This window comes from Gymnogyps californianus, chromosome 1 (assembly GCF_018139145.2).
Source record: "Gymnogyps californianus isolate 813 chromosome 1, ASM1813914v2, whole genome shotgun sequence".
Lineage (NCBI taxonomy): Eukaryota > Metazoa > Chordata > Aves > Accipitriformes > Cathartidae > Gymnogyps > Gymnogyps californianus.
Genome location: NC_059471.1, coordinates 116142887 through 116165893, shown reverse-complemented (window position 1 = coordinate 116165893; position 23007 = coordinate 116142887).

The window sequence follows — 23007 nt, the reverse complement described above, 5'->3', positions numbered from 1 at the left end:
ATCACTTATATGAATAAATGAAGCCAGACTTTTAAAACTATATGGTTTTTTCCTTGATACTGCAGGATTCTAAACATGGGAAATTTAATGCCTCAGCTGTTTTGGAGATCACTTACTGAAACTGTTTAGATGTTCAATTGCAATATAAACATAGTAAATTTTAGTTGTCTTCTGCCTTCCTATTTGATAGGACCTTTTTTGAATGTTTCTTAAAGCATTTATCTCTCCCTTGGCCCTGTGTGTGTGAAATGACTACACTGACAAGTCCTCGCTGGTGAGAACCTAGTAATTACTATTTGATGTTGGTAGAGCTGGTTTTCTGATGTTTGGTGACTGCAGCCTAATTTGCATGAATAAAAATGTTGTTTTCAGCTACATGTACAAATGCAGTGAGCTGCAGTCTTGGCCCTGAGCAAAAACCATTGAGTCACTGCAGAGATCTGGATGCCTATTTTGTCTTTACTGTAATGGAATTTAGATATTCAGATCTTTTGAGTGGTTCTGAGGCTCTTGCCTTCTATAGATGTGCACATGAACACACAAATTTGTTTGTTGTATTTTTCCTTCTTGTTTAGAAAAGTCATCTGTTTCTGGTACTCATTGATGTAGCTTCACTGATCAAGTTAATTTTATGTAACTGAAATATTTTGGTCCTCTTCCACTAATGATAACTTTCTACCACTGAAGTCTAACGGAAGTTGAAATAAACTGTTCTCCCTTTTATTCTTCTCATATGTTTATATTGTTAATATAATTATGTTATATAAATTATAAATATATTTATATTATGGGGAAGGTCTTGTTACCACTGGTATTCTTTCACTGCAAGTGACACTTCCCTTCAGATCTTGTCAAGGGCATTACAAAGTTATATCTAATACTGCTGTTATCGGCTGTATTAAGGATCTTTTCCCATGATTCTTGATGCAATTAATTAATTGTCAGCAATCCTATTGTTGAATTCTCCATCCATGTACCTAGAAGGACAAAGTAATAGGAGACCTTTGGAGGGCTTCCAGCACTATGTTGATGGCCTTATCACAGAAGACAAGGTTAGTAAAGGTAGAATTCAAGTCTGGTGCATACCTTGAACTGGTTGTACTAGCTCAGATTTAAAGTACTTCTCTACCTAGAAAAAGGTTTCTCCAGGAGAAGAAATGAGCCAGGCACAATAACTAAAGACTTTGGTTTAGCTTTACAGTGAACAGCAACTTCTATGGGTATATGTTGCTTTGGATGCTGTGTTGAAGTACTATCAATGACCAACGATTAATTAAACTTTCTTTTTAAACTATCACATGTATTTATAGCTCTTGAGCAGTGCATAGTCAGAGCGCACTGATTGATCAGAGAAGTAGCAAGCGAGGTGGAAAGGAAAAAGACTTAACTTCTTTCTAAAATCCAATTTGAGACCATAGATTGAGCATTTTAGTAAGTGTTGCTCCTGACCAAAATTTGGATGAATGGTTTCTGTGTGTTTGCCTATCGAGAGATGGTTTTATATATTAATTTTTATCATGAGTTTCCTGGGGTACTGGCATTTGGTGAAAGACATAACCGTCCTGTGTCTAACTTTTTCCACATAAGGAATTTTCTTGGGTTTTAAAATCTTTGTGGAATAATAAACAAAAACTTCTGACCTTGAGCACAAGGTAACTCTCATCCAAAGACATGAAGTGTTGAATATTCTTGTTTAGCTTGCTTCCTTATACCAGCTCCTTTCTCTTCCTTGTCCCCCATATTCCCTTACTCATTTAGGTTTCCCTTTTGAGTCTTTCTTCCCTTTTACCCTCTGGTGCTTAGATGAGAACCCACAGCCCTTTAACTGATGAGAGAGTGGGAGAGAAAGAATTGCAGTTACAGTAGTGAAAAGACTATGCAATTTATTATGAATGATAGCATAATTACCAGGAAATGTGACTTATTACAGAGAATTGGCTAGTTACCAAGCTTGTTGGCATAAGCTGCCTCCTTTTCATGAGGACCAAAAGGTAAAATTGTGGCAAGGTAGCAGTGGTTGTCCGTTTCAATTTGGTGCTTGCAACAAAATCGTTTGTTTTCTAGCTAAGCCAGCTCTGGAACTAACATGAACAAAGTTCTTTAAGTGATGATGATGGAGTGTTAGCAATGCTATAAAACAAGAGAAAGTTATGCCAGAGTTTTCATCTTGATAAATTTAAACCTTCATAAAAGGTTTTAAAAGCACTGCATTCACACCTTTTCAATCTTTCATGTTTGGCACAGAATGCACTGACCAATGCTGCAATAGTATCGGTACAAAACACTTCTGCCTCACTAAGAAACATAAGACATTCTTCTACTCTAGTTTATTACTACAACACTCCACTTACAAATTATCTGAATTCTGCACTTTGGGGGAATTTGACCCCTTTTGTGTGGAGAGGTAGAATTTTTCTTTTGATGAGATATCTTGCCAAGAACCTGTACTCTTTCAGTGATCTCCAAATGTTTTAAGTCTCACATTGCTATATTGACTACAGCTCTGAGATGGTCAAAAGTCTTTAGAACAGCCTGTAAGTAATTGATGAGGCCATTATTACCTTGCTGTTTCCCATCTGTTGATTGAGCTTCAAGAGTCCCTTTCTCCTTTGTGAGCTTTCACAACATTCACTGACTTTGACATGTTTAATTTGCTTTGTGAATTATGTATGACAAGAAACATCTTTCTTACTGCACAGGGAACAGCCTGTGCTGTGAACTGTGGTGCTTGTCTGCTGCATGTGGCGTTACTCTCAGCCACAGATACTCCTGGAAATCTGTGTAGGATTAAAAAAAAAGAAAAAGATTAACTGGGGGGAAATATACCTGAATAATGAAATGAGATTGAAGAAGTTGTCACAAGGAAAAAAGCAAGATGAGATGTTATTTTGTTTCAGCATATTCAGTCATTAGGTTCTACATAATATAAAGCCCCTGGCCAATACCTCTGCTGTCTGTGAGGCACCAATAAATTATGAGCAGAACTCCCCATTGATTCTGGATGCAGTGAAGAAACTTATGGAGCATTGTCATGAGATGAATGTATGGCTCGAACATCACAGATCATCAATGTGGCTTCAAATCTCTTTTGTGGGCTTTTTCAAAACAGTGCAAGGTATGCTTTTTCTGTCTCTAGAATAGGTGAGAGCACTAGTGTTCCTGCCCCCACCTGTTCTGGGGCTTTTGAAGTGTGTGTGGGAAATCCTGGTTTTGGCAATGCTAATGTGAATAGATAGATAATAAAATGGTGTTATGTCAAGTTAAAATCAGATTGATGTTTGAACCAAATGGTTCCTCCCCTATCTGGTATGGTAACACACTGCTGCTATGGATCTGAACCTAGGAGTTTTTGAATGGGAGCCATTTATTTTTTCAAATTGTGTTTATTGTATGTTAGTTCACTTTAGCATCACTGTCTGGTTATGCATGTTTACCCTCCCCTCACTGCAAATAATGGTAAACAAAACTTTGTTGTACTTGAGTGTGTGTCTAAAGGATCTAAAGCCTCACTAATATGAATCCACTGATCTTCTTTTCCACATAACTACATATCCTTTTTCTTGTAAAAAGGTGTACAGTTGTCTGTTCAACATTTTCAGAGTAATAAGGTAAAAGTTGATAAAAAAGCCTCTCCAATGGGATTAAAAAGGCTTGGGGTTGTTTTAATAATTAATAAAATTAATAATTAATTAAAATTTCACAATTTTATTAATAGTGGTAAGGAGCAATAACATTTCAAGGACAGAAAGAATAGCTCTTTTTACTTCTTGAAATATGTTTTTTATGAAGGTTGTATAACAACATGAATTGTAAGACTGAAGATCAGTTTATACCTCTACGTTATACTCTTTGATTTATAATTTGGTACTGGAAGATCTGAAAGAATTATGGGATAACATGGAGGGAGGATGGAGTTGATGAGTGAGGTAAGCCTATATGAAATGCTCCGAGATGGAGAACCAGAACCTTCTCTCCATTTGAAGTAGAAAGTTTAAAGTCTTTTCTCTTAAATGAGGTCAGCTGTATTGCTGAAATGAAGTAGATGTTTGCAACGTTTGGATACTAGTTCCAAAAATAATTTGGACTTGGTTGTCTTTTTTTCCCACAAATATTTTTTAGGGTTACATTTTTCTTTTTGAGAAGGAATGATGTTTTAAAATTTGTTTAGGGAGACAATTCAATTGGCATTTCTACATCTCAAGCTTTTATGAAAATTGATACTGCTGTACGACAGGTATTATGCATGCTACTCTGCATTGTTGAAAGGCTTAGGAAGACGATATGCAAGCTTTGGACTTTGACTGTCAAAATTTGAACTAGTTAGTAATAAAAGAATAAGCAAAATGTTTGCTTCAGTGAATTTTACTTAAGTCAACAGGGTTGCCTGGTTTGGAGGACCTTGGAGAGGTTTGGTGATTTTCCAAGATAAGTTACTACATGTCTGGAACAAGAAATGCTTTGCTTACTGTCAGTTTATTGTGCCGCTTTTGAACTTTAACTTTTTTCTAACTTGTAAAAGTCTCCTAGTACGGTGTTCACTGGTTTGCTCGTATGCAAATGAATTTAGTTCCATCTCAGTGAAGAAAGTGAAAAAATTTTCTTTCTCTCCAATCAACCATTTGGAAATTTTTCTAGTTATTACTTTTAAAATAGTAAAAAATATGGTACATCTAATTAAACTGCCTTTTTAAATATTGCATTCTCTATGCAATATTTTGCTTGAAACTGTCATGTTTTTCTACATTTGTCAACAGCACATGCCTCAATCTGTACTTTTCAGCCTCAAGTTGTCAAATTCATTAGCTTGATTACACTGTATGTCATCAGACTAATAATGCACATCCTTGTCTATATCCAGATTCCACTGAAGTGAATGGGAGTTCAGCTATCAATTTCAGTGGAAATAGTTTCATATTTTACATCAGGGAAAATATTTCACTTGTAGAACTTACATTAATGATTGGAAAAATCTGAAGCTTTAAATGATGGATAAAGAATCCAAAAGTTGAGATGTTAATCCCAACATCTGCAATCTGGAAAACTGCCTGAAAATCTCATTTGTAGAATTTGTAGAAGTCCCAATTTGGGAGCAATAAAAAGCCTTTCCACTCACACATTTTTGGCACTGCTTTCTAGATTCACTTGTAAAACAAAAGAGCAGCATAGTTGTGAAGTTGTAAAAGAAGAAAAAATAATAAATAAAAGCAACTGAGGCTTGAACTGCCAAAATCAAAATTCAGTTTCTGTTCATCGAGCCTATTTTTTTTATATTAAATCTTGCCTGAACAATGATTTTTAGTTGAGATGTCAATACTTCAGTCTGTACACTTAAGTTTATTGATCCAGATTATGATCAATACTCAAGAATAATAAATACTAGAATGCATAAATAATGGTAAATGCTTTATTTTGCAAAGTTCAGCTATCTGTTGGAAATATAAAACATACTTGTCTTGCAAGGTACTTTGATATTTTTCATGTTTATTCAAAATATAAAGGGTGCAGCTACAGTGTAGAGCAGAATTGGTCTTGCAGTATGACACTGTCCCATGCTAAGCCTATTACCTTGTCTGTGATATAGCATGTGTCCATTGCTGGGCGGATTATACATGGAGGAGTGGAAAAAGATGACTGTTCACAACCTAGGGAAAAAGGCAACTGGAGCCTGGTGAAGTCTCTCTAGTACCGGTCTCCTCTGCTGAAGAAAGTGTGAGGCTGTGGGGTTTGAGTGCACGCTGGTTTCCAAATGCTCCTGACAAGGGTGAGAACTACTGTTTCCAGACCCTGGGTGTGAATGGATGCCCTCCTAAGTGACACGGGATAGCAACCCTGGGTAGAGTACCTGTTGTCCAGGGTCATACTGGAACCCATATTTCTGCAAAGAAAACGGTGTCAAAAAAGAACAGATTCTGCTTTAGTCCATGTCATTAGTGCCTGACTGGACAGACTTCTTGATGGGGGAAGAGGTTTGCTATTGTAATCCCATCTCTTCCCCTGAGTACATGGGAGACTTCCGCAAAGTGCTCATTTCTTCTGCGTGGATCTTCTGAGATGTCCTGGCAAGCCTTGCAGTTAGGCTGAAAAGGGAAAAAGAGGAAAAGCTCTTACACAAATGAAAATTGCAAGGCTATGTAGTGAAAGGAAAAATACTGAAACAAAGTGTTAGAAGATGGGTCTTGAAAGACCGTGTTTGGGTCACAGCAACTTTCTAAGCCTGACTAACTGGTGATGCACTTGACTCTGGACTCCAGGTCTGTGCAGGTGCCCTTTTCATTAAAGAAGTGTGTACAACTTTACTGAGTCTGTACAACTTTACTGCAGTCACTGAGCAAGATCCTCACAGAGAATCCCCATGGTGATTGGCCTTTTGGAAGTAAACATGGAAGGGCGTTGTTTTGCCTTGTCCCACTGCTGGTGTCACAAGCTGGGAGAGCACAATTGTCCCAAGGCATCCAACAGAGCCATTTGCTTAGTACTTTCTTTGTGTTGATGGTGGTGCTTGCTAGTACAAGTAGCTATTACTTGTCCAGTTTCATTTGTATAGCTTGCAAACACAGGGAATATGGACTTTCTTATTACAAAAAAAGCTGTTATTAAACATGGTAAACTTCCCCTGTATTTCAAATATTTGAAGTTGCTGTGACACTTGAAGGATGAGAAGAGGTAGATGTGGCTTATCCACAGCAATAATACAAAGCAAGTGTCTATTTGAATTCAAGTGAACAAGTAACCATATGTGAGCGGCTGTTACATACTTGTCAACTATCAATTTATTAGAAGAGATATGCAACTGAACAGACTCTTACATGCCCCTTGCTCCTATTCCTAATGATGTGCTCTCTGCATGGAGTTGTCATCCTTTCAGGGAAGGAGAAAAACAAAACCTGAAAATGGTACTGGCCAGAAACTCTGTGTGATCACAGAAATGTGGTGTTAGCTGTTGCAAGCTGTTGCTCTGACGCAAATGTTTTTAGAGGAGATGGTATCATCTTCCCTTTTGCTTAAGCAACCACAGGAACTGTTTTGCAGAAGAGAAGGTTGAATTTTTTTAAATTTTTAATCACTTTCAAATCATCCACCAAGGGTCTTCAAAGCATGGGCAATTAGAATGGATTTTCATGATAATTATTATCTTGCCTTTCACTTTCTATCTAAGAAACTATCTGGTCATTTAGGGACCTATGTTCTCTGATTAAAGTGGTGATATAACAGGCCTCTGATAGAAACTCAGCTTTAATTGGAGAGGCACTCTGGTCCTGCTAGTTTGCTATGCCAAATGCAGTTGAATTCTGGGGAAAGAAAGCAGAGGAGCTGATGTGTGGATTTCCTCCCCATACCCATCCAAAAAACCCCTAGTATTAGTATTTCTGGTTACGGATCTGGGATATGTTTGTGTTAAAAGACCAAGCAAAGTGAGCTGCAATATGTGTGAATGTTCTCATAGAGCACAGTGGGAATCCCACCGGATTTACTGGTGCCCTTCTCATACAGGTCTGCACTTCTCTTCTACATACATGTCATGACTGAAGCTGGGATTTCACCAATACTGTAAACATACTGTGCGCCAGTCTGACACTGAATGCAGGAAAAGTGTGGTGGCTCATTCACCTTAACAGTTGAAGTTGTGAAAGCTTTTGTGGTGGAGGGGTAAACTACTGCAATTTTGCAGCAGTTGTCCTGGCCTAGTTAATATCAGCCTCTAAAGATGCACTATGGGGCAATGAGTGATCTCTTTAATGGGGCAACATATTTGTCATATGCATTACATCTGTGAGGCATGTCTATATGCAGTGTAAATGGGCACATTTCCTGTAAACTGGTTCTGGTAGCTGAAGCCATGTCTTCGGTGGCTGGCTCAGCCATGCCTGTGGAGGATAATGTGGTTTCCTGGGGCAGGTTCCGCCCTATGTGTAGTCCTCTAACATGTGATAGCATATTTCTGGGCATAATATATGTTATATCATGACCTGCTGCTCCTCCTAGGTACATCTACCAGCATGGACAGTATAGTGTAGCAGTGGTAATTCTGCCAGTATGGACAATACGGTCTGATAGTGGTTTATGCTCTGGTCACCCACCAGCTGCTGGAAGGGTTGGTTGGAGACCTCTATGTGAAGCATCACTGAGAGCAGTGCTGAGTCAGCAGCTGTTTCTCTTTCCTGCTGTCTTGTCGCTACTGGTGCAGCCGAAACGAAGCCAAGGCTCTGTCTCCAGCAGTTTCTTCCCGAGACTGCTGACCTGGCTCTTGCTGAAGACAAATGGCTCTTGCTCTCTAGTGCAGCCAGTCTGGTGCATGGAGAAAAAGACTGTATGTGCGAGTCCTATTTCTCTCCCCTCAGAGGGAAGAAGCTGTTCCTGAGATCTGCGTGCTCTGTAAGCAAGCCTGTCCTCTGACACAGCACCCAGAGCTGGTTAGCTCTAGGCTGTTTCTCCTGGGATTTACTACTGCTGCAGTTTACCCAACTTCCTAAAAACATTGGTTTGCCTCTATATTAGTCTAAACTTTTCTTAGTGCAGCTTAATGAGCAGATGACTGATCATCTTCTAAATGGTCATTTGCGCTGACCTGAGAGAAGCAAGATGGGAAATGTCTGAGGGAGAAAGACCTGTCTTCCCCCAGTGAAGCATGGGTGACCTTCTGGCCAGGTCCCATCCTACAGAACTGGCTCAGGGATTGCCTTGGGACTCTGCCCAGCTCCTGCCTTGCCTTGCCTGGTGGTTCGTATGTGTGACTTCTGTGTTGATTTAATGGTACTTAGTTTGTGTTCGCATCTCTCAAGCCGGAGGCTTATGCGACACAGCTCAGGCTCCTCTCCTCCTCTTTGGCACAGGGCATACTGGCTATTGTGTATAAAATATCCAGTATGTGGGAGGGGGTTTATTATCAAAATAGAAGACTTTAAAACACTACAAAGTGCATCCTGCTTCCTAGTAGTAGTCAGAAGATTTATAGGAGAAAAGTGAGTTAACAGTATTTTAGTTGAGCAAGGAGGAGACGCTAGTTTTCATATCTTAACACCACCCTCCCCTCCCCCTCCAAACTACAACTTGGGGATTTACTAATCCTGTAAATAAATCTATGATTAATATCTTTAAGCTGTAAAGCAAGCTTTCTGTCTTGCCCAAAAGTCAAAACCAGCCCTTTGCTGCAGGGACTACTTTGCAGCAAGCTGATGTGCTCTGGAAAATAACTCACTGAGGGGAGGCTCAATATGGCTTATGGACAATCTATGTTCAGAGAACAACGTCAGAAACAGTTTATTGACCCAATCATAATAACAGAGCACGGGCTGATAAGTATGCTGCCTTAGGAAGAAAGGCCTACAATTGCAAACAGGAGTCCATGCTGTATACCATAGAAAAGTTGTATATGCAGCAGCAGTTTAGCAGATTATCTATTATCTAGAGGTATTATGTTTTCTCCCCACATTCAGTGAGTCTACATCCCTAGATTGTCTGTATAAATCTTGCCTGCAACCACAAGTGAGCTCATATGTTACTCCTAAGAACTGGGGGATATTTTTTTGACTGAATATTTTGATATAATCAGCTCTTAACTGGAAAATCAAGTTCCAAACACTTCTGCTTAAAACCAGCAAGCAGTAGTTTGACCAAAACCCAACGCTGTGATATCTCAGGGAAGCTGTATACACTCTGTATCCTCATTCTTTAAGGACTTGATTGTGGTGTAGTTGCATCTCCTGTAATGCACAACTTGGGAGCTACTGTGGGGCTCTGGTAATCTCAAAGCTACGAGGTGACAGTAGATGGGTTGTCTGAGGAACCTGTGCAAGGAGGAGAATGAAAGAACCTGACATCAACTATAGTTCTGAGGGCACCGTGGTCAGTCATCTATATGGAAGGAAATACTTTTGGCTTGGGCTAGAAATGCTTTTGACTTGCTCTTTTCTGAATTATGTTTCCTGTTGGTGGCCTATGCTTTTTTCCAGACATGTTTTCATTTTTATTTTAGTTTCCTCCCCCCTAAATCCCAAAATTCTTGACATTACAGAGTTCTCGAGGAAACAGTACAGTCAGAAAGTTTTGATAATGTAGGGTAACTGCCAAAACACAGCAATCTTGATTTATGACAGCTTTATGAACCCCAACTGTTGCACTTTTTAAGAAAACAGAAAGCTTTGCTCTTTGAAGATGAAACATGACTTCTACATCTTAGTCTATCTGCATAAGGAAAATCTTATCTGCGAGTTCATCTTCTGTTTTTAGCATTCATCAGTTTTGGTAACGGTTGTCCTCGTATATGTTGCCATGGACAGATACTGTACTGTCACTTACGTGATCTTTTTTGAGTTGCTTGGTGTAGCAATGTATTGCTAGGTCTATGTATAATCGTATGCTATAGCTGTCATTATAGAAAGACACAACTACAAATGAGGCTTTCTGACTTTTTTCCCCCACCTGTGTAACTGGTGACAAGGCCATTATATAAAAATTTCTCCTGAAACGAACCGCTGTAGTCATCAGAGGTACTGCAAACTGCTTGGAAGACATGCTTTTAAACTGTGAATTTGAAAAGATTGTAAGGATGAATATAGCTGAACTTGAAAATAATGACATATCAATGATGTTGGGATAAGATATTTTAAAAGTCTGAATTCATCATTGTAAGGTCTACAGGTTCATTTAATTTTTCATTAGCATAACAGACTAAATATCAATCTTTCCATTATCGCTGTTTTTTGTAGTGCTTTGTCAGACAGTTAATTTAAAGCCAATCTTCTTTCGATCCCTATTTGATGGATGCATAAGGGACTGGAGAATTGCAAGTGGTTTGATTTGTGCTTTTGCAGCACTTCCAGTAGCTTGAAGTGTTACTATTTCTTGAATTTCCTGAAGATGTACATTGTGAAATTTAGATAAATTTTGGCTCATTATATAGAGCAGGGCTATTATAAAAGTACTTTATCCTAGCAACACTCTCTGCATCTTCATTTTACTGTGATATCGTTGAGTCAAGTTCATTTTTAGCATCTTTGTATCAACAAATTATTCTGCTCAGAAGGATGGTCAGATTGTCTTCCCTTGAAGGAAGGGGTAAGATAGCTTCCTCTGTCCTCTCCCCTCCCTTCCCCCCCACCCCTAATAATAATTAAAATAAAAAAAGAGAAAAGGGAGCTTGGCTGTAATAGCTAATACACTGTATTAAGAAGAAAGAGAATATACACAAAACCTGACTTCCTGACTACCATCTTGTTGGGAGGAAAACAGGCCAGCAACTAAGCACCACGCAGCTGCTCACCCCTCCTCTCTCCCAGTGGGATGGGGAGGAGGATCGGAAAAAAACATAAAACTTGTTGGTTGAGATAAGAACAGTTTAATAACTAAAGTAAAATAAAATATAATACTAACTAAGAATAATAAAAATATGATCATAGTAATGAAAAGGATTATAACAAAGCGAGAGAAATAAAACCCAAGACAAGCGATTCACAATGCAATTGCTCACCACCTGCTGACCGATGCCTGAGCAGTGATCTGCCCCTCGCGGCCAACTCCCCCCAGTTTATATACTGGGCATGACATTCTATGGTATGGAATATCCCTTTGGCTAGTTGGAGTCAGCTGCCCTGGCTATGTTTCCTCCCAGCTTCTTGCACACCTGCTTGCTAGCAGAGCATGGGAAACCGAAAAATCCTTAAGATAAGTGCTACTTAGCAACAACTAAAATGCCCTGGCTATTACTGATATACATCTTTGTTACACTGAAACTGGTGGTATGCAATATCTACCTCCCAAATTTTAAAAGCAGTTTTCCTTATTAAAAAAAAGGCCTGGGGAAAAAAGTGAAAATATCTGATAAGCAGATATGACTTTGGTCACATTCTTATGTGGTGTTTGCAGTTTCATTATATGAAGCTAAGCAAGAAGGAAAGAACTGAATTGTCCCATGTGAGGGGTACTCTGGAAGAAGAAAGATTTTCCTTCTCTTTCTTGCACCATAAAAAAGACAGAGCTCTAATCAGAGTGATGCTAGTCAGAGAAATGATCTTTCAAGATAAAAATGAATAAATTAAATCCTGCTTGAAGTATTAGGACTGAGTCATGCAATAAGTATCTAAATCTTTTCAGTGATTGAAGCTTTTAGATGTAGATAACTATTTAAGCTTGCTCTGCTTTTGAACTGAAAATAACAAGAGTGATACGGCAGTGTAATGATAAGATGGGTGTAACAAAGATGGGCATGAAAGGGAGGGTGAGCAGGAAGCAATGAAAGTTCTAGTTGTTCCTTAAGGTGAAAAACTGTTAGTGCTGAAATGGTGATTCTTCAGCTATCACAGCACACATGCTGTAATTTTTACTCTGCTACAGTGGATATTGTTATCATGCAGCAAAATATCTGAATCATCATGCCATTGGGGAGGCTAATGATTTGGACTCTAATAGGACTTCTTTCCAGAAAGAAGATCTGGAATCCTTCAGTGGTATTTACAATATTTCCAACTCAGTGAATAAATACATCCAGAACACACTGTAGTTGATACACTACTTATGAGTTAAAGCTGTCTGTTCTTGAAAAACTCCTGCTACAAAACAAGGCTTTACTTTTATCAAAGGGAGCTGAGGGGAACAGGTAAAACACTCCAGGGTGAAGTGGATAATCATTTTGCTGGCTGAAGTACCAAGATGACTAGTTCAATGCTTCTAGTATAACTTACTGTACCTTCCTGACATCTAAGATGCAGATTCCTGAAAGCCATACAGATGGATGGGGAGTCACTATGCTTGCAACACTGCAGTGTCTCTGTCCCTGAAATGGTTATCCTGAAAGGTGAAAGGTCTTTCCAAAAGTGAGTGGCTGCAGAATGAGCCTGACAGCTGTCATTTCCTATGCAACTCTCCACTGAAGTATTTTTTTTAATGTGTTGAAGCTGACATTGCAAACTCTGCCTTAACTTAATCCAATATTCAGGAGAAAACTCAAGATGTATGTAGTTTGCAGTCAGTCAGTGGTCATGCAGCAGATCTGTTAATTGCTGTTGCATCTTGGAGAGTGACCCTGCTTGTACTAATTAGTACAGCATTATCTTTGAAAGGGAAGTGAAGAAAACACTTTGCCTACTTTGCTTAGTGTCCAGGCTGGGTCAAAAATGAGAGGTGTCTCACTGATGCCAGTATCATTTTTGTCCTTACTATTCCTAGTGAAAGAGAGATTTGAACTTGGACATGATTGTTCTTACCATTATGTCACAGCAGGATTTCTATGATAGGATCAAGTAGCATGATAAGGCTGGGGAAGATGGGTTAGCAGTAGGTTGGGATTTGTATGCCATCATGCAGGAGACTGCAGTGGGGAGATCCCATGGAACATCCTGTGCTGTATTTGGGGTTGATGATGCCTCTGCAGTCACTAGGGTGTGATCAGTCTCCCCTGACTAGGTCATCTAGAAGTTAGATGTCCAGTCTATCAGATGTCAAGTCTCCTTTTAGAGTCACCAGAGACAGACTGATACCTCTTGGAGACTTGGATATTAATCTTAAAGGATGAATTGCCCCCTAGAGAGACACATACTTTTCTCCTTTGGCTGACTACAGAGAGAGTCAACCTGGCCATCTAGGAGTTGTGCATCCAGCATGAAGTTTAGATAAGGATCTTGCAGCTTACCGTTAATGGGATGATTAAAAACACTGATACAAAGCAGGAGAGGGCTAAGGTTTCCAGTATACGAACATACCAGATTACCATGCTGTAAATAATTTATTTTCAAGTAAATGTTAGATAATTATCTTTAAAATGGCTATGACTTGAGTTCTCGCTGGCTGAGAGGCATCTTGTTGAGTCTTTCAGAGACAACAAATTTTCTTCTGGCAACCTGAAATGATGGAATAAGTTCAAACTCTCAGCTGTGATACTCAAATGCAGGCAAGGCAACCACTACCTATTATTGCTTTACCTTTTGCATTTGACTGCAAAAATGCAAATCTTCTTTCAGGATCTTGACTTTCAGCTGTTGTGCATAAATGTTACTTGTGAGAATGGTCATTAGGTACAAAACCCAACTCATTGTAGAAATGCAAAGTGCCATGAGGGAGAGTGGTGGAGTGTTTTTTGGTTTTTTGCAAAAGTTTAGAGCAGGTTGACAAACAATGAAGCTGAAAGTTGATATTACTTTCTCATAATGGCTACTAGTAACTGATAATGGTTTAAATGAATTTATCTTCCAAACAGGCATTCTATTAATTCCGTTCTTATTAATTTGCTTTTTCAATTTTTACCCATTTTAACTGCAGTATTTTTCTGGCTTGACTGGGGAAGAAAGGTATGCTGTTGTAAGGAAGGAAAAAAAAAAAGCCTAATAAGATGTGATATGCTAGACAAATTAATTTTGAATCCCAGCAACTTATGAAGGGCATGGAGCTGCTTTTTTCTGAAGGAGAAATAAGTAGATTTAGCACTGCATAGTTCTTATCTGTTTTCTCTTTGGAGACTTGTACAGGTGATTTGGTCTAAGGAAACTTTCAACCCTATGAGTGGGGGGCCATATTAAAGGGGCTGTTTGAAGAATAGCCATCCTGTTCTACAGGTCCTTCCCTGTACCATGTCCTCTGTGAGAATTTCTTCTCTGACCCTTTTATCTCTGCTTTGTAATTGAGCGTATAGTGTCTTACATGTCTGTTCAGGTTTTTTTGCAAAAGGTGCTGTTGAGTTCGGGTGCTTATGTTTGAATGATGCAGTCTTAGTTCTAGACTTAGAAGATGTTAGTCGTCTTAGTTGTTAGCAATTATTGAGCAATACAAGCCAGAGTAGAACATTACAATGTGGTTCATTTTATTGTTTTCCTTACTTCTAGTTTGACACCATTTCTAGAATAATTGAGACTAGAAGTGGGCTAATAAATGGTTTCCAAGTTTTTTTATTGATAAAGCATAAAAGAAAGATAAATGCTGATGTTAATGCATTGCACTGTTTGTTAACTTGTGTGGTTGAACTGTGGTTTAGTTTCTGCACGCTACAGCAAGAAGATATTTGACTGAAATCTCTGCTTACAGTTCAATAAATCAGGTCTTTTCAAGATAGTTCACTCAACTTATTTCAACAGATGTGCCCATTCTGCTATGTTTGTCATGCTTTCCTAACACTGTTCAGGAATCTCATTCTGAAATGTATTCTTGGTGCATTTCAGCTGAAATTTAGGCAGTGAGGTCTATTTTGACATGGCAAAAGCTGAGCTGATTATTGATGCAGGTTTTGGAAAACTGAACACTTTTATTCTGATGTGCCTGCTACATTCTGGACTAATTGTTGCATAATTGTACCTGTTACCCTGATAAATTTCTATAGCTTAGAAGATAGTACTAAGACCCACTTGTGTTTTGGGGAGTGTGTGGGTTTGGGTTTTCTTATTCCCATTAAATTCCCAGATAAACATCACTTACATGGAAGTTTTCTGCTCTTTATTCCATTTGTTATCAACCTGAATGAGTATAGCTGTGGTAGGAATGCAAGCTGGTTTCAGGACATCCAAACTCTTTTCTCTGCATCTGGATGTAAGGAAGGTCTAGTGATATCTTTGTTTTAATGTGGGATCCCAGCATGGGGAAAAACAAAGATTCTATGAACTATTGTAAGTTTGATGCTTTTACGTGTTATTTATCACAGGTGGAGCGATTAATCACATCCTACTTGCTCTCTTTTGCACCTAAGTATGAGGACAGCTCTCACTTTTTTTCCTATATACTTCAACGTCTGCCAGTCAGTTTTACTTGACACAGAACAACTCAACATTACTGTTGAGTTGGTCTTTGACAAGTGCTCTTTGACAATGTGCCTTTTTTTTTTCTTTCTTTACTATGAAGTTGTCTTCTAGCCATTCTTTTCACAGAAACAACACAAAAGTCGCTGCCTGGATTCTCTGTGTAATATTGTTGTCCTCCTTCACAGCTTCTGACCCTTGATATTTTGGGAGAACCACTGATTTCTCTTGGCATAGTGAAGAGTTTTGCCCTGTTCTTCATGTTCTGCCCAAGTTCCTGTAAAGTCTTCCCTGGTGAAGGTCCTTCCTGCTAACCAGCTTCACTTAAGCTGAGTTTCTGTTGGATAGGTGAACTATTGAACTAACCTACTTAGTTAACATGTTTGTTCTTGCTCTCGGACAGATTGGTGTGTATGTTGGCAGAGCCCAGCAGTAACAGCCCTGGGTTAATTTGGTTTTATTATTTTCAGAATTTGGCTTTGGCCTTTCTTTCCAATGGAAATCTACCTCCAACAAGAAGACAAGCAACTAACATCTGCTGGTCTTGTTCAAATTTGAGTAGGTGATGTAACTGTGCTTGCCTCCAAAATCCCCTTTTCACGTCATATGGGATAATCTGCTCTAAACCTTGTTTTTCTTTATCCTAATGATAGTTTTAGACACCAGCTATGCTTTTCCTTGGGAGCTGATAGAAAAGTCTCAGCCAGACCACACAAGGTATATTTGGAATAGTTTCCCATCAAGGAGAATAAAGAGAGCAATTGATTTGGTCATTAGTATTTTAGATTGCAAGCATTTAAAGTCAGACTGGGTGCTTTGTGTACAGAGAGTGACAATAGCTTCATTTACGATATCTGAAATCTGATGTAAGCTCAGTTGCTGAAGAAGCTGGAAAGGCAAGGAGTAGAAGACCTCAGTCTGCTTATACACTGGAGAGTGTAAATTCAAAAGATTATGTGAAGATGGCTGAAGAATAGCAGTCACCAAACATGACTACTTTTGTATAATCAGGTGGGCTGATACCTTGTGTGTTCTGGCTGTGATTTTTCTACCAACTTCAAAGAAAAAACAGTGCTGGCATTGAAATATCAAAGAAAGATGTTTACCCAGCTATTTCCCAAGCTGTTCTGGCAAACCCCCAAGTAGACACAGGGAATTAGCTACAAGGTTGGGATTTCTCAAGATCCTGTAGTGTCATTGTAGACATAAGCAAGTAGTAATGACTGGGGCTTTAAAACACCACTACATTTTCTGTATTACTATTTCAGAAAGTCTTACTCATTGTAGCTGTAGAGTCTAATACAGTGTTGGCTAAAACACCAGAGGAGACCTGTGCTTCTGTAGGCAGATACTAGCAGCTCTGATGTGGAAATCCATTTGAGAAGCAAGTTCCCAGTATTTTACCAGTTAATGCATGCTGGGTGCTCCCAAGATGAGGAAATCTTTTCTGACATCTCCAAGCAGGTTTAATTTTGTTTGTTTGCTTCCCAGAAGCTTGGTTTGCTGTCCTTCGCTCACTTTCTGCTGGAGTTTGTATTTTTAATGTGTGACCAGGGTGCTCAGACTGAAGCTTACTCAAGAACCTGGACCTGTGTGTGCTGGTGAGGATGTTTCTTTCACTCCAGCACTTTTGAGTGTTGCTTATCTCTCTGTATATGGTGTTTGCCATGGAATAATTGCTGATGTTTCCTTGCAGCTGTGTAATATTTCAGCTAATTATGTGGCTTTATGGTTTGTTTTTCTTTGTACTCTATGTATTGCCTTCCAAACTGAAGCTTTTTGGAGAGAGTGGCTAGTATTTTAGGTGTCCCTGGTGCATTTCCAGTAATGCCTTTGGGAGGCTTCTGTCATGTGGAAAGAAGAATGAATGGTTTTGCAGTGAAACACTTGTAAAAGTGCAGACCTCAGATTTCACTCCTCATGGGCAAGTTACTAAGCTACTTGTTGTTGCCTTTGAAAAAAGGGAATAATAGCACAGGCAAACATTGAACATAGCTGGTATGTCTTGGTGCACCATGCTACCAGGTGTTGTGCAGCAGGCTTCTCAGTCTCTGTTCTTTCTGTGCTACTTCATATAAATAAATATTCCCTGGGCCAATTCCCTTACAGATTTGTCTGGAGTGCTCATGGATCTCTCTGCTGGTTTGAACCCTAATTCTTTAAGTGCAAGTGTATATGCTGGCTAAAGTGTCCAAGGCTCCAGTTTTTCTTGCAGAGCTGTCTAAGGATTTGTTGAACATGGTTACAATAGGCAGATTGATGGCAATCTTTTTGCAAGGTAACTCTAGCCTTGCACCCTCAGTGCTTTTAACAGCCCAACTGCGGAAGCCAGCTGTCTCTGCTGCACATGTGGTGTTCAAGTAAGCTTTTGCTTTGGTAGGATCTTACAATTAGAACAATGCTTTCCTGTTCTTCCTGTAACTTCTAGTTCTAAATTACTTGTACATCTCTGAATCCTAGACTTCTCTATCTCATGATAGTCATGTTCAAAGGATATCTTGTCTTCTTTCTTGATGTTAAGGTGTTGAAAAAGCTTTTCAAATGTTTCACAGACCTTTCTATTTCTGAGGCATTTTAAAACTCAACTGTTTTAAGCAATTGTCCTGGATTTTTTCATTATCTTTGGAGGCTTTTTTCCTTTCAGAAGAAGTTTCCTTCGCCCCCCTGCCCTGTGTTTTCAAATGACCTTCAGTAGAGTTGGAAATATATTTGGCTTCTGCAATCTGCTAGTTGTGCAACTGAGGCATACACAAAATTCCTCTAAAATAAAACTCTTTTCTATCTCCGCCTGTTTCCTACTGGTTGTTACTTCTGGTTGTTTCTTTTTTTGGTAATTACAATATTTTACAGCTCCCTCACCTTTGCCTTTTTGTGTTCCTGTTCAAGGATTTTCATGTGAATGTTTAAATTCCTGAGTCATCTTGTGGAAGTGTTTTCTTGCCTTAGTTCCCATTTTCCTTCTTGCAACACCCTCACTGTGCTGCTTTTTTATGTAAATTCATGCAGTATGTGCTCTCACACCATTATTGCTGTTTTCCATAGGTGGAACATGCTAGTTTGAGAAATGAATTTTCTTGGAGAGATCTATCTTGGATTTGGCCAGGCAGGCTTCTTACTGCTGTTTCTGATCACACTGCCAAGTGGTAAAACATTGAGATTACTATGAAGAGCAGCCAGTGTCCAACAGTAGGCCACCTTGACTTATGTCAAATAGTAACCTACTTTACAGAGAGCTTCACTGGTTTCAGTGGTATAGTCATTTACTGGCTACCTACTTCTGCAATTGGATGCCATTTGGAGATGAGCTAATGGATGCATTGAAAGTTATTGAACAAGGACTACTCCTCAAAGGGAACTATATCCAGAGACTGAGTTTGCAGTAGTAAGTATCGGGAAAGGGACTTTGAGCTTTGTGAAGGAGGTATAGATGTCCTTGGATCTGCATAAACAATACCTTCTGCCTTCAAGCTTAGCTGAGGAACTTTGAAATGCTTTAGGCTAAAGGCTGCCTCCACGTGTTCCTGGAGGGGCTGCATGCGTGAATGTGGTGTTATTAACAGACATGAGTCCTGCTGTTCAATTTTACTTTGTGTCTGCCTTCTGGTCACCATCATCTGAAAAGTGTGAAAGAAATATGCCAGTGAAACTGATAGAGGACAGGTCCTGAAGGAGTGTAGTAAGCTATGAGAGCAAGATGACTGTTTCAGGCGCATCAAATCAAATACCGGGTCCAATTTCAGATAGTGCATGTTTAAGTTAGATTTCTTGAACCCTGGGGCATCCTGTTTGCTTCTTAATAATACAGACATGTGCTATACTGAGGAACTTTGCAGGGACCTGGCAAAATAAGGCAACCATGTAACACACGGTAGGCCAAACTGATTGTTGATATATGCAAGTTAATGTACAACAGAAGGAATAATGTGTACTGTTTACATCTGCTTTGTTAGCTTCAGAATTAACTGCAGTCCACAAATAAAAAATGGCTTGGTATCATTAAGAAACAAAATTACAAGCAGGTTGTGGAAAGAACAGGGGAAATAATATTTAATGTCAGTCACCCTCACCATGGTGTGCAGCCACCTGGAAAGCAGTGTATGCTCTTAGCCTGCTTCTGACAAGAAAGCAGAAATGGAGGTGGAAGAAGCAAAAATAATTAGTGGTATGGAAAAATCCTGCTAAGAGGAGGCATGCAAAGACTGGGAGCATTCTCCTGGAGACAAAATGAATAGAAAGAACCACTGAGAAAAGCTTCAAAATGGATTAAGTTGTGTATGACTTGAATTGCTGGGCAAGAGAAGTATCAATGCTCTTCTCTCCTCTGCTTTCTCATGACTGCAGAATAACCCTTTCAGTTACATGGACAGTCATCATATGTTTATTCAAGAAGTGCTACAGACAGACATGAGAATCATGGGCAGCAGATGAGGACAGCTGGAGGGGGAGCATACTCAGAGTGCAATGTGGAATTTGAACCAGCAGTGTAAGAATACATCTAGTTATATTAATGCAGGCAAGAGCCGCAGCGGAGAAGCAGCAGCGTTGTGTGTTGGGGGACTGCGAGTTGGCACAATCCTAGTGACTCTCTGAAACATCCGAGAGGTGTACCTGGTGTCTGTAGCTTTGTTGTTTAAACCCTACAACAGGTACATTGTGCAACTTCTCTGCAAGTACCTGCAGGTGCCAACTGGCTGAATGCTGCCTCCTGCTACTTGGGTCTCCTGACCTGGTGGGGACTCAGGGAGCTGCTTAAACCAGGTTGAAAGCTGCAGGCGTTTTGTCACTTTCTTTTTCTCTGTTTAACATGTAAATCAAACAAAGTTCCTTATTTGGCTAATAATGCTATATACAGCTGAGACTTTTTCACAGAAAAATATGAAGTTCTAAATTCCTTTTTAATAAAGCAATTTTCAATTTAGAGATGTGAGGGTAAATAGCATCAAAAATGGTATCTGTGGGAGTTGCTGTTCAGCATAGTCAATGTCATTACAAGATGATGAAGGATATTCCTACAGATATGTGAGAAGTTATAGGAAAGGTTAGCTCCAAGGTACTTAAAGAATTGTTGACTTTTAGCTTGGTTTAAAGCCAGAGAAGACACATGTATCTTATTTTTGAATGATTTTGTGATTTTTTTGAGTGATATGAGTGATTTTAGGTATGTGTAATTTTATTAGTTTTAAACAAAAAAGTCAGTATTTTATGCCAGAGGACATAAGGCCTCTTGAAAACCTTTGAATATTGCAACTGCAATTATAGGATTTTTTTGTTTTGCTTTTGTTTTCTATGTATGTAAGAATGATGATAGTTTACATAATTCTGTTGTATAACAAAAACAGTTTTCCTTGTTTCAAATACTGACTAACAAGATCCTAGTGGCATTTGTCTTTTGGTTTCTATCAGCCTTGTTTCCACTGTACCAAAGAGTTAATCAACCAAATTACTTAATAGCACATGAACATTTCTGTGGCATAAAAACAGCCAAATGAAATATCTAATTCTATTAAAGCTACTCTTCATGTCCACACAAAAGAAATCACTTTTTTTAATTTCATGATTCATAACTGCTTAGGATCATACAGCTCTTTGCTGTTCTGCTGGGTACATAATATGTGCATGATATTGCGGAGGTTGCTCCAGAGTACTGAGAAAATGAGATAAGGGTACATCATTTGGTGATAAAGTTAACTATCTCTACATTAATAACAATAATATTGTAAGGGCTGCTGTATTAATCAATTTGACCTACTTTTACCTATAAAACCACAATAACAATCTGTAATACTACTACATAAACACAATGGCTTCTCATGATGAACTGTTGCTAACAAAATTCACTGAAGACATTTCTTTAGCATAAGCTGTCTTTACACAATACAGCTGAAAGCTGCTTGAGACCAACCATCCACTTACAATCACTTATGCTTTATTATTGCTTAGTGGAGAGCATTGTGAAAGATACCTCAGCACGTGTCTGGCTTGGACCGTCTTCATAAGGTTTGTTTTTGGAGGCTGAGTATAGCTTAACCCTCTGACAGCAAGAGTTGGCCAACAGGGACCAGCTTTTGCTGCAGGGCTAAATTTGCTTATCAGTTCTCTTGCTTGCTCCAAGAGAGGCTGTGTGACCATTAAATGGTAGTTTTTGTGTGTCAGCGGTGCCCTCCTTACACATCCTGGTGCTGGCTCCCATGCAGCACGTGCACTGGGGAGCTGGGGTGGTCACTGGCCCTGTCACCTGTGGAGATGGGCAGGGACTCTGGGCTGCGTTACCCCTTGGGAAAGGGGCAGGGGTTGTTGAGAGCCATCCCTCGTGCCAGGAGGTCTCCAGGCACTGTTAGAGAGCAATGGTGGGCAGGCAAGGATGGGGTGAGTGTCCTGGCACACTGGTATTTGCCCTTCTCGGGAAGCGTGATTGCCCCAGCATGGCAGAAGTCAGTGCTGGGGGCTGAGCCAGCTGGTCTGGGGCAAGCACTCTTCTCCAGTTCTTTGTGGAGCTCCTGTTAGACAGAGTGGTGTTTCTAACTTGTACCCTCCTCCAGTGGAAGCAGGATCACTATAAAATGTGGGGGAGTGCATGTTGTAGCTTTACTGAGCTGAAATAGTTCACTTATGTTGCCTGTAGTAGATGGTTCACAGACTTTTTTTAATACATGGACATGTTATGCTTTGCCTGTAAAGTGCCCAGGCGCTTGACGAAGATGCCAAGACTCCTCACAGGAATGCAAACACAACCAAACATTTGTTTGCTTGTTTTAGCACCCCCCACCTCTCCCTCAATAACCACAAAAAAGAACTTTTCATTTTTTAAGCCTAAAGCAGAAGAGTTGTCACTAGCGAATACTTAAGGTCTCAGGAAGAAAACAGCAACACCACAAAACCAAGGAAATTAAATCATATCTGACGTTGTTTCCTCTGGTTCTACTGGAGACGAGCACTAGAGAGATCTTCTACCCTGGCATTATTTAGTGGCGAGTATTGCTATTGCATATGATGTGGCTCTTGCATGCGTAACGGCGTTGTTTGCTGTGCTGCATAGACCTTGACAAGCCTGAGGTGACGAGATTTGGGATGACATTGTTGGGGAGGTTATGTCCAGAAGATCAAGGTTGGAAGTCAGAAGGGAGATACATGGAAGTTTGTGCTTTGAGCATTTTTGCAAGGCCCAGAGTTGCTGTAACAGCAGAGTGCATGTGCCTTTAAGAACTGTGAAACAGATATTGTTAATGTGTACATTCAGAGTGGCAATATCTGCAAAACAGAGCTTTAGAAAGAGCCTTTCATATGAAGGGATAAT